Here is a 10,673-nt window from a genome sequence, read left to right as displayed (position 1 = left end):
ATCTTATGGAACAGTCCTTAGGGGACTGTGAGAGCTGTTCTGTAGCTGCTCTAACTTGTCATTGCACTGTGGTCCCCTTCTGACAACAAAAATTACTACATGACCCCAGTAGGGCGGACCAAAGCCCGAGCCCACCCCAGCCCTGCCGCCTTGGGCAGAGGGGCCAAAGCTGAAGTCCAAGGGCTGCTGCCCTGGGCAGGGGGCATGTAACCTTAGCCCCCTTGCCCAGGGCTGAATCCCTCAGGCCTCAGCCCTGGGTGGCGGTGCTCAGGCTTCGGCTTCAGACCCCGGCAAATCTAACACTGGCCTTGGCAACCCCATTCAAATGGGGTTGCGACTCATTTTGGGGTCCCAACCCTCAGTTTGAGAACCCCTGAACTTCACAAAATTGATTTTAGTGTTTATAACCACATTGCTAGATTTTTGTCTTGCTGCCCTTTTATTTCACTCTCTTCTTACCAAACTGTGGAATACTTTTAACTCCTCTGGGTAGAAGGTCAGTTATTTGACTATAGATGAATCTCACCATTTGGGGCAGAAAATATGAATGTCTAATTGTTAGGCAATCAGGCAGGAAGCTCACTTATAGTTTAATAAACCCTCACTACTTTTATTTGTGTCCTGCAGTGCACAAACCTCTCATTCAATACAGTACTAAAGCATTTCTCATAACATTGTTTTACAGTTCAAGTGCTGGACTGTACATTGTTTGTCTTTTATTTTATGCATCTGGCTGAACCCAAATGAAGATTTTGATGACCTAGTTTAAGTTCCATTTTTCCCTGACTTGTCAAGGTGACATATTTATAAATGAAATGTTTGTTCATTATGTAATAGTACTTGATTTTGTTCCAGATTGTGTTACTGTACTCTAGCTCCAGATTGAAACTGAACAAACAGTCTTTGAAATATTGCTTTAGTTGCAGAAAAGGAATCATCAGTTCTATTCACATTGAACCCAACCCTATTAACACTATGCACCTGAATAGTAATTGTATATACGTTTACGTGGGCAATTACATTTGAAGGCATCACTGTAATAAATACAGGAAGATATATCCATTATATTTCTGACATAATGACCTTCTTTATTCTATGGCATAATAAAGGAGAGAGAAATAAATACTGTATATGCATATGCAAAACACTAATAACATATGATAATTTAATTCTTATTGTGAAATCTCTCTGCAGGCAGTTTGCATCTCCCTTCAAGTTCTTGAAGCTACAGGCTGTTATTTCCAGTGGAAATGTTCTTTTGCATTTCCACAACTCATAAGCTCTTACAATGGATATCAAACTAACTAATGCTACAATTATACGCCACATAGGCAAGATCCCTGGGGTGTGCCCAGAGTGCTAGTCATGTGCACATCTATAAAGGTGGCTTAAAGCAGAATCTAATGTTGCTTCAATGCCAGAATAGTCCTGTGCCAAGCGACAACCATCCCAAAGGGCAGATTCTGTAGTTAGTGGCTGCAGTGACACAGGGAAGTCCCAGCCATACCCTGTTTTTGCTGCTGTGCAGATATCAGGGAGAAAAAATGGTACTGCAGCCCCTATTGGAGTTCTAAGTAGCCCCGTTTTTAATGGAGTGGTCCTCCCAGGTCTGGTTACACCGGTTTTAGGACCGGATTCCCCTGGCAGTCCAGAACCACACTGGAACATCTGTCTCTATATGCCTGCATAAATTACTAGATTATGTTAAAGATGGAAGAAATAGTTTAGGAAAGAGATAAACCACCTGAAACATCTGCCACTTTTAGAACCAAATTTGAATCAAACCTTTTAAAATAAATATTTAGTGTTTTTGTGTTTCTGGCTCAGCAGAATCGACAGTGACAAAATAGTGCAACAGAGACTGTTCTTGTAATATTGTAGCTAGAACTGTACTGTATGTAGTACTGAGTGTTGAAATATTTCCAACCATAGCTTGCAGATTCAAGGAGCCAGATTCAGTTGTAGCCTCTCCCTCCACACAATTGCTAGAAATAATAAAGTATCTGATTTTGCTGCACCCAACCAGAGAGTGAGAACTCTGTTTTTCTCCGACAATTTGGGGGCTCATCCGGGAAGACACGAGGGATGTGGGGGGGTTGCAATAAGGTACGGGTTATATTATTCATTACTAGAATAATTTCTGTACAGGTAAAATTTCCAGTGGCAGAACAAACTCTTTGGGTATTCGTTTGATTATTCACTAATTGGGTGACCAAATAACAATAAGGGCCTCTTTCATTTAACACGTTGCAAATTCCAGGAATAGCCATCATATCTACTTCGCTATAGAACCCATCAATTTCAATTACAGATTCTTGGGGTTCATTTGTAGTGATATCCTATAACTCTATCTCCACCGATCCATTTGTTTTCCACTCAATTGTTCGGTCATATGACCTATTCTGAACTTTAAAGAATAATCTTTCTGAACAAAATTTCAATAAATCACTAAGATGTGAAGGCCTTGGGCAATGAATTTACTTAGAATTTACGGTATTGTCTGTATCTGGGTAAATTACAGTGGTGGAGGCAAGGGTCGAGGGGCTGGTGGGGGTAATATTTTGTGGTAGCAAGGCGCTTTTGATATTCATCATCTGGAAGCCAATTAGGGAGGGCAGTGTATGCTGAAGGTACTCATCCAAAAATACAGGGCACAGCCTGTAGAATAAACCCCAAAATCGAATCAATACCACATTCCCAAGCATGGGTCCCACAAGTTTTTTTCCTGCCAGTGTATAATTCTTTGTTTCTTCACCAGGGTCAGTTCTTAATATCTTTTGTAGCCTGGAATTCCTGGACTTTAGCAATTTCAGCAGAACAAGTATTTCCTTCTGCTTTCCTGAAGCAATCGTGGCTCAGCATCATACAGGGGAGAGGTTACTAGCACATCACCCTGTAGACCGCAGGATGACTATGAGTCGACAATGTGACGTGGCGGTGAAAAAAGCCAATGCGGTCCTGGGATGCATTAGGCGAGGTATATCTAGTAGGGATAAGGAGGTGCTGCTTCCGTTGTACAAGGCGCTGGTGAGACCTCATTTGGAGTACTGTGTGCAGTTCTGGTCTCCCATGTTTAAAAAAGATGAACTTAAACTGGAACGGGTACAGAGAAGGGCCACTAGGATGATCAGAGGAATGGAAAACCTGTCATATGAAAGGAGACTAGAGGAGCTCGGGTTGTTTAGCCTGACCAAACGAAGGCTGAGGGGGGATATGATTGCTCTCTTTAAATGTATCAGAGGGATAAATACCAGGGAGGGAGAGGAATTATTCCAGCTCAGTACTAATGTGGACACGAGAACGAATGGGTATAAACTGGCCGTGGGGAAGTTTAGGCTTGAAATTAGACGAAGGTTTCTGACCGTCAGAGGGGTGAAATATTGGAACAGCCTTCCAAGGGAAATGGTGGGGGCGAAGGACCTGTCTGGTTTTAAGATTAAGTTAGATAAGTTTATGGAAGGAATGGTTTAAGGGGATAACGTGATTTTAGTCAAAGGAACAGCATGCCATGGCAGGTAATTAGTATAATGGCAAATGAGGTTGAGGCTGGAGAATCTTGCCTACATGCTTGGGGTTTTACTGATCGCCATATTTGGGGTCTGGAAGGAATTTTCCTCCAGGGTAGATTGGCAGAAGCCCTGGAGGTTTTTCGCCTTCCTCCACAGCATGGGGCAGGGATCGATGGCAGGAGGATTCTCTGCTAATTGAAGTCTCTAAGCCACAGGATTTGGGGACTTCAACAGCAGAGTCAAGGGAAAGGGTAGGGACGGCTTTGTGGCCTGCATCATGCGGGAGGTCAGACCAGATGATCATAATGGTCCCTTCTGACCTTAAAGTCTATGAGTCTATGTAATGCTTTGGTTTCTGTAGCAAATACTGAATGCAGGTTAGCTCTATCAGTGGACAAGGGAGAGGTTACCAGCACATCACCTTGTCCTTTTCTCCTGCTGTCCAGAAGGAGGAAAAGAAATACCCAAAGAAGAGACAGGCTGATCGAGTGGAATTATCTCGAGGTGGAGGAGCTTTCTTGCAGTGAGAAGCATGGGTCCAGACAGTCAGTCCTTGACACTTTACAAGTGGTGTTGGTAGATAGCAGGACATGGTAAGGGCCTTTCCAGTGTGGAGCCAGAACAGTCTTTCGTTGATGGACCCTATGTAGACTCAGTCTCCTGGTTTCAATAAATGGCAGAGCTGCTAGGGTCTTTAGATAATGCTTCCTTTACCTGTGAGAAAAGAAACCTGACACGTTTCATTAATGCCTGGCAGTGTTTGCAGATTTTACAGCTGCTTGGGCACATTCAAGCGCCCCACCCCCTTTTGTTGGCTTGAGCCAAGTCCCAGCCATGAGTCGTGTCCTTGAACGGGGCCAGCGTCTTATCTTCTGGACTGTTGTGTTCTTTTTCCTTCTCCCCTTCTTGGCTTCTTTAACCTTCCGGTGGCTCTCATTCACACTGGTGTACACACATGTTCACTAAGGCCTCTGTTTCTAACTTCCACTCTCCACTCACACACCTTTTTCCCAGCAATGAACACATACATATTGCCATTATACAGTACTTTAGTCTTATTATTCAATGTATGCCACATACACGCTTCCAGTAAAATAACTTTATTACAGAGCTTTGGAGCAACAAGCCAGGATGAGCACACCCACTTTTGAGGAGTCCCTCAGTACAACCTCTGGTGTACAATAGCTTCGCTCCCTCCCCAGCCGTCTGGCTAGAAATCTGAGGTAGCCAGAAGGATCCCATGTGCAATATGGGGAGTGGGTTAACCTTTCATGTCCTTGTTTCCAAAGACTGTTGGTGTGCAAAGTTTAACAACAATTTTTTCAATTAAAAGATCTGGCCAATGAAGTTTCTTTTTCTTACTTAAGCAAATGTGTTAGACTTTAGTATATCACATTTTCCTGATTTATCCAAACACTTCGTATTTCAGGTTGAATAAAACAAGTATCTGCATTTTAATTTAACCCTTCTGTTTGATTTTAAACTAGACTATCCTATGAAAATATTAAACACAACAATTCTGGCCATGAGACAAACACCACAAGACAGGACATAGAACACAGAACATAATTCCTATTATGCCAGTAAATGCATGGTATGTTGATTGCTTTTCAGCTGGCATCAGATTTCTCTGATTATCTGAAAGACAAAAAAACAGAGGTCTACCCCTTCTGGGCAGTCAGTCATTGCTTAAAATATACAAATACCCTTGTTGATTTCAGGCAAAACAGAGGAATTACCCCATATTTTCTTGTATTTGTTTCATAGGCAGCCCAGGTTTCAGTGCTTCTACCTTATCAGTGAGATAATTTGCATTAATACGATGCTTTCTGGCTTGCTTCTGGATCCAAAGCTATCCACAGCTTAAAGATTCTTACTTAAAAAGGGACACAATTAACTTTACCAGAATTTTGATTGCCTTTTACTTCTAACTCCTACTTTCAAACACACAGTGATCTGAAAGAAAACACTACTTATTGTAGCCCCTTAGAGCATAATAGGATTTTAATTAAATAGCACTGTATACATTTCTTTAGCTAATTCGACTAAATTGTTCATAGCCAAATGATTGCAATCAAATAATTTCTTTGCATGGATTTATTTACAAACATTTCAAAGACAGCAAGAACTTTCCCCTTTAGCATTTTTACAAAGTTCAACTGCTGTTCCCTCCAGCAACTACAGAGATAACTTCTCACTCTTTCCTTAAATCACTTGCTTGTCTTCCAATGGCCACTTTTTATCAACTCAAATCACCATTTCAAGTATTGTCCTGGGGATTTGAAATCCCCATGCTTATACTTACTTACTCCTTCCTTCCACTATGCCCTCAAACTTTCCAACCTGTTTTCCAGTCTCTCTATCTGTTGTTTGCCCGCTTGGGCCCAATCCTGCTTTCCTCGCTGAACCGTCCCTTCCATGGGCACCGGCTTTGTTCCACTACCAATTTAGCTAGAAGGGTGGGCTTCTCAACTAGCCCCCAACCTTCCTGGTCTCTTCCCTTAAACATTCTTACTCACAAGGCTACCCGAGTCCTCCCCCATGAGGCTTTCCACCTGGACAAAACACACAGCCAATTGGCATTTAACCGTTCAATTTTCTCTCTAGCTGTCAGGTACACATCTCTTCCCTTATTCCCCAACTCCTCTATTCCCAGTCCTGCTACGACTGGGGGTAGATCCACCTGCCACCCTTCCCCATCAACTGGGGTGGAGAGAGGACTGCGAAACCCCTGTCTGGTTCCCAGACCTACTGCAGCTGAGAGAGAACACACTTTCAATCATGCAGTTCTTAACATATAATACCAACAATACCAAGCAAAGCAAACATAAAATAACAAGGGCAAAACAAATAGATGGTGTGCGTTCTGCAGGGCTCTCCTGTTTTGTCAATTGCCCACCAAACTGTGACAGATTTCTGTTACCAATCTATCCCTCATGTCAGTTGATCAGGCTGACAGCGCAGGATCGTGGGGGGAAGATAAAGAAAACACACCATATGACTGAATTTTAAAGCTTCATTAATAAAATAATAAAACAACAACAGAGAGTGTTGGGAACGTTCCCACATCACTCAGAGGAAGAAAAACATTAATTCCCCAAGCCCTAAGCCACTTTCATACTCACACACGTACGTCCAGACTGGCCACGTCTGTGTATAACATTCAGAGAATGGGAAGAGGTGGACAGGAGATTATGCTGTATACAGCTTGTCCAGAATTTCCAACATGCTTCCGCTCTTGGGAGCGCTGTTCTTTTACACCCTGGAGTCTACTGGGCATCTTTTTCAGAGATTCCAGTCCAAGCTGGCTGCCTGTGGCTTCTTCAGAGTCCCCAAACCACGCCGGCTCCAGGGTCGCAAAGGCAGACTGTTGGATCTCACTGGACAGTTAAGCTTTGCAAATGTAATCTGAGTCCTGTAACTTGTATTGCCTTTGGTTTGCCTCTGTCTATATTTTTTCACAGCCAGCTGGGGCCAAAAGCAGTTTTTCTTTGTACTTAGAATGGTCTGGCATTGATTCTTGACTTTGAACGCAAAGCAACTTTCTCTTTATCTCTGGGTCAAGCTGAATTTCAAAATTACCCATTCCTTTCCTCAATAGACAAATTGCTCCCACTGTGTGTCAGAGGCTTTTTGGTGATTAAAAGCTCCTCTGAGATGTATGATCTTATCTAGATTGAAGGTACCTTCTAGTGGGCATTGTTTAGATGGATTTTCACACATGTAAAGATTCCAATTTTCTAAATATCTGCAGGTTTTAGGACCATAATGTACGTACATGTAACATGCTGGGGTACCCTTAGGGGGTGAGAGGGAATGCTTAGACTGTCCTCCACCCATTTTCCAATCACACACAGGGAGAACACCCTGTCCGCTAGCGGCTCAGAAACTAAGGGTCTCACCCTACAGGGCACTCACACAGGAGAGGTTAACGAGGATGGCCATGACCCTCCTACATCTCCCTTCAGCCCTCAGAGAGACGGCGCCGCTTACTCTCATTGCCTCCAATGAGATGGTCAGATCAGTCAGTGACTCGCATGGAGATGAAAGGGGAGAGAAGATGGGTTCACACACTCCTAGACCCAGGTAGCTCCCTCGCTGGACAATGCCAGGCAGAGGCAGCCCACCGTGGGTCGGATCTTTTACCGATCCTCTAGGTGGAGAGTCACCGGGCTTGCTTTAGAATTTTTCTGGTCACGAGCCAACAGCTTCACAGAATACTCTAGGCGTCTTCCGGCGACTCTCATTCACACTGGTGTACACACACATTCACTAAGGCCTCTGTTTCTAAATACCATGATGCATCGGTTTTCTCCTCTTTTTATCTTTTTTTTAATTTTAACCTGAGGGCATCACCACAACCCCTCTGTCCAGACTGAACACACCTGTGTTCTTCTCTGAGGGCGTTACCACAACCCCCTCAAGGAGGCCCTTGAAGAATTCCACCTGGACTTCAACAATTTCCACCCCACCATCAACCTCAGCCTGGACCAGTCCACACAAGAGATCCACTTCCTGGACACTACAGTACAAATAAGTGATGGTCACATAAACACCACCCTATACCGGAAACCTACTGACCGCTATACGTACCTACATGCCTCCAGCTTCCATCCAAGACACATCACACGATCCACTGTCTACAGCCAAGCCCTAAGATACAACTGAATTTGCTCCAACCCCTCAGACAGAGACAAACACCTACAAGATCTTTATCAAGCATTCGTAAAACTACAATACCCACCTGGGGAAGTGAGGAAACAGATTGACAGAGCAAGACGGGTACCCAGAAATCACCTACTACAGGACAGGCCCAACAAGGACAATAACAGAACACCACTGGCCATCACATACAGCCCCCAGCTAAAACCTCTCCAGCGCATTATCCACGATCTACAATCTATCCTGGAAAATGATCCCTCACTCTCACAGACCCTGGGAGGCAGGCCAGTCCTCGCTTACAGACAACCCCCCAACCTGAAGCAAATACTCACCAGCAACTACACACCACACCACAGAAACACCAACCCAGGAACCTATCCCTGTAGCAAAGCTCGTTGCCTACTCTGTCCCCATATCTACTCTGGCAACAGCATCAGAGGACCCAACCACATCAGCCACACCATCAGGGGCTCATTCACCTGCACATCCACTAATGTCATATATGCCATCATGTGCCAGCAATGCCCCTCTGCCATGTACATTGGCCAAACTGGACAGTCCCTCCGCAAAAGAATAAATGGACACAAATCAGACATCAGGAATGGTAACATACATAAGCCAGTAAGTGAACACTTCAAGCTCCCTGGTCATTCTATTACAGATTTAAAAGTCACTATCATTGAACAAAAAAACTTCAGAAACAGACTTCAAAGAGAAACAGCAGAACTAAAATTCATTTGCAAATTCAACACCATTAATCTGGGCTTGAATAGGGACTGGGAGTGGCTGGCTCACTACAGAAGCAGCTTTTCCTCTCCTGGAATTGACACCTCCTCATCTATTATTGGGAGTGGACTACATCCACCCTGATTGAATTGGCCCTGTCAACACTGGTTCTCCACTTGTGAAGTAACTCCCTGCTCTCCATGTGTCAGTATATAATGCCTGCATCTGTAACTTTCACTCTATGCATCCAAAGAAGTGAGGTTTTTACTCACGAAAGCTTATGCCCAAATAAATCTGTTAGTCTTTAAGGTGCCACCAGACTCCTTGTTGTTTTTGTAGATACAGACTAACACGGCTACCCCCTGATACTTGACCACAACCCCTCTGCACCGGTGCATTAACCTAATGCATTTGCCTTATGTATTAACCTTATTGGGGGCGGCCAAACTATAGTCCCCAGTACCGCATACAACTACCTTATTTAGGGTGGCAAACTAAGTCCTCAGTACCACTTCAAACTAACCTTATTGGGGGTGGCGAAACAATTCCCCAGTAGCGCTCTGCATCTGATCTTGCTGCACAGTCAATAAGTTCAGATGGCGTAAGCCCAACAGGGACAGACAGCCCCACGGACAGTCCTCCTCCGACACCCCAACTTCTCACACAGTTCTTTCCCACTTGCCTCACACAATCCTCATGTCTACAAGTCTCGCGTTATTAGGGTAACAGCTAGCCTGACTCTTGCACACAGAAGAGACTGTTTGCATTGACAGGTTTCAGAGTAGCAGCCGTGTTAGTCTGTATCCGTAAAAAGAACAGGAGTACTTGTGGCACCGTAGAGACTAACAAATTTATTAGAGCATAAGCTTTCGTGGGCTACTGCCCACTTCTTCGGATGCATATAGAGGGTTTTTTTTTGAAGTGATAATCAAGCTAGCCCAGTACAGACAGTTTGATAAGAAGTGTGAGAATACTTACAAGGGGAGATAGATTCAATGTTTGTAATGGCTCAGCCATTCCCAGTCCTTATTCAATCCTGAGTTGATTGTATCTAGTTTGCATATCAATTCCAGCTCAGCAGTCTCTCGTTGGAGTCTGTTTTTGAAGTTTTTCTGTTGTAAGATAGCCACCCGCAGGTCTGTCATTGAATGGCCAGACAGGTTAAAGTGTTCTCCCACTGGTTTTTGAGTATTATGATTCCTTATGTCAGATTTGTGTCCATTAATTCTTTTGCATAGAGACTGAATAAGGACTGGGAATGGCTTCTTATCAAACTGTCTGTACTGGGCTAGCTTGATTATCACTTCAAAAAAAATATTTTTCTCTTACTTAATTGGCCTCTCAGAGTTGGTAAGACAACTCCCACATGTTCATGCTCTCTGTATGTGTGTATATATATCTCCTCAATATATGTTCCACTCTATATGCATCCAAAAAAGTGGGCAGTAGCCCACGAAAGCTTATGCTCTAATAAATTTATTAGTCTCTAAGGTGCCACAAGTACTCCTGTTCTGTTTGCATTGAAATCCCCTTCAAATCCCTGTCAGTTCTTGCTCTACTTTCACAACTGGAATATCATACAAGAAGATCTGGATGACTTTGAAAACTGAAGTAATAGAAACGGGATGAAATTTAATAGTGCAAAATGGTAGGTCATGCACTTAGGGACTAACAACAAGAATTTTTGTTATAAGTTGGTACTTATCAGTTGGAAGTGACAGAGGACAAAGACCTGGCTGTATTGGTTGATCACAGGATGACTATGAGCCATCAATG

At 43.5% G+C, this 10,673-nt stretch overlaps 1 long non-coding RNA gene across 1 annotated transcript in view; it reads right to left on the bottom strand.

The window, feature by feature from the left end:
* Positions 1–586: 586 nt before the first annotated feature.
* The window catches only part of LOC135972692 (uncharacterized), a 15,682-nt gene continuing 5,595 nt past the window's right edge, over positions 587–10,673 (bottom strand). Inside the window, exon 3 of the long non-coding RNA XR_010589174.1 lies at positions 587–4,223. This is a non-coding gene — a long non-coding RNA (uncharacterized LOC135972692). The remainder of the gene's footprint in view (positions 4,224–10,673) is intronic.

Source organism: Chrysemys picta, chromosome 7 (genome assembly GCF_011386835.1).
Source record: "Chrysemys picta bellii isolate R12L10 chromosome 7, ASM1138683v2, whole genome shotgun sequence".
In the NCBI taxonomy this organism is placed as follows: domain Eukaryota; kingdom Metazoa; phylum Chordata; order Testudines; family Emydidae; genus Chrysemys; species Chrysemys picta.
The sequence above is the reverse complement of the archived record's forward strand: the minus strand, read 5'-3'. Positions and strand labels throughout refer to the sequence as shown.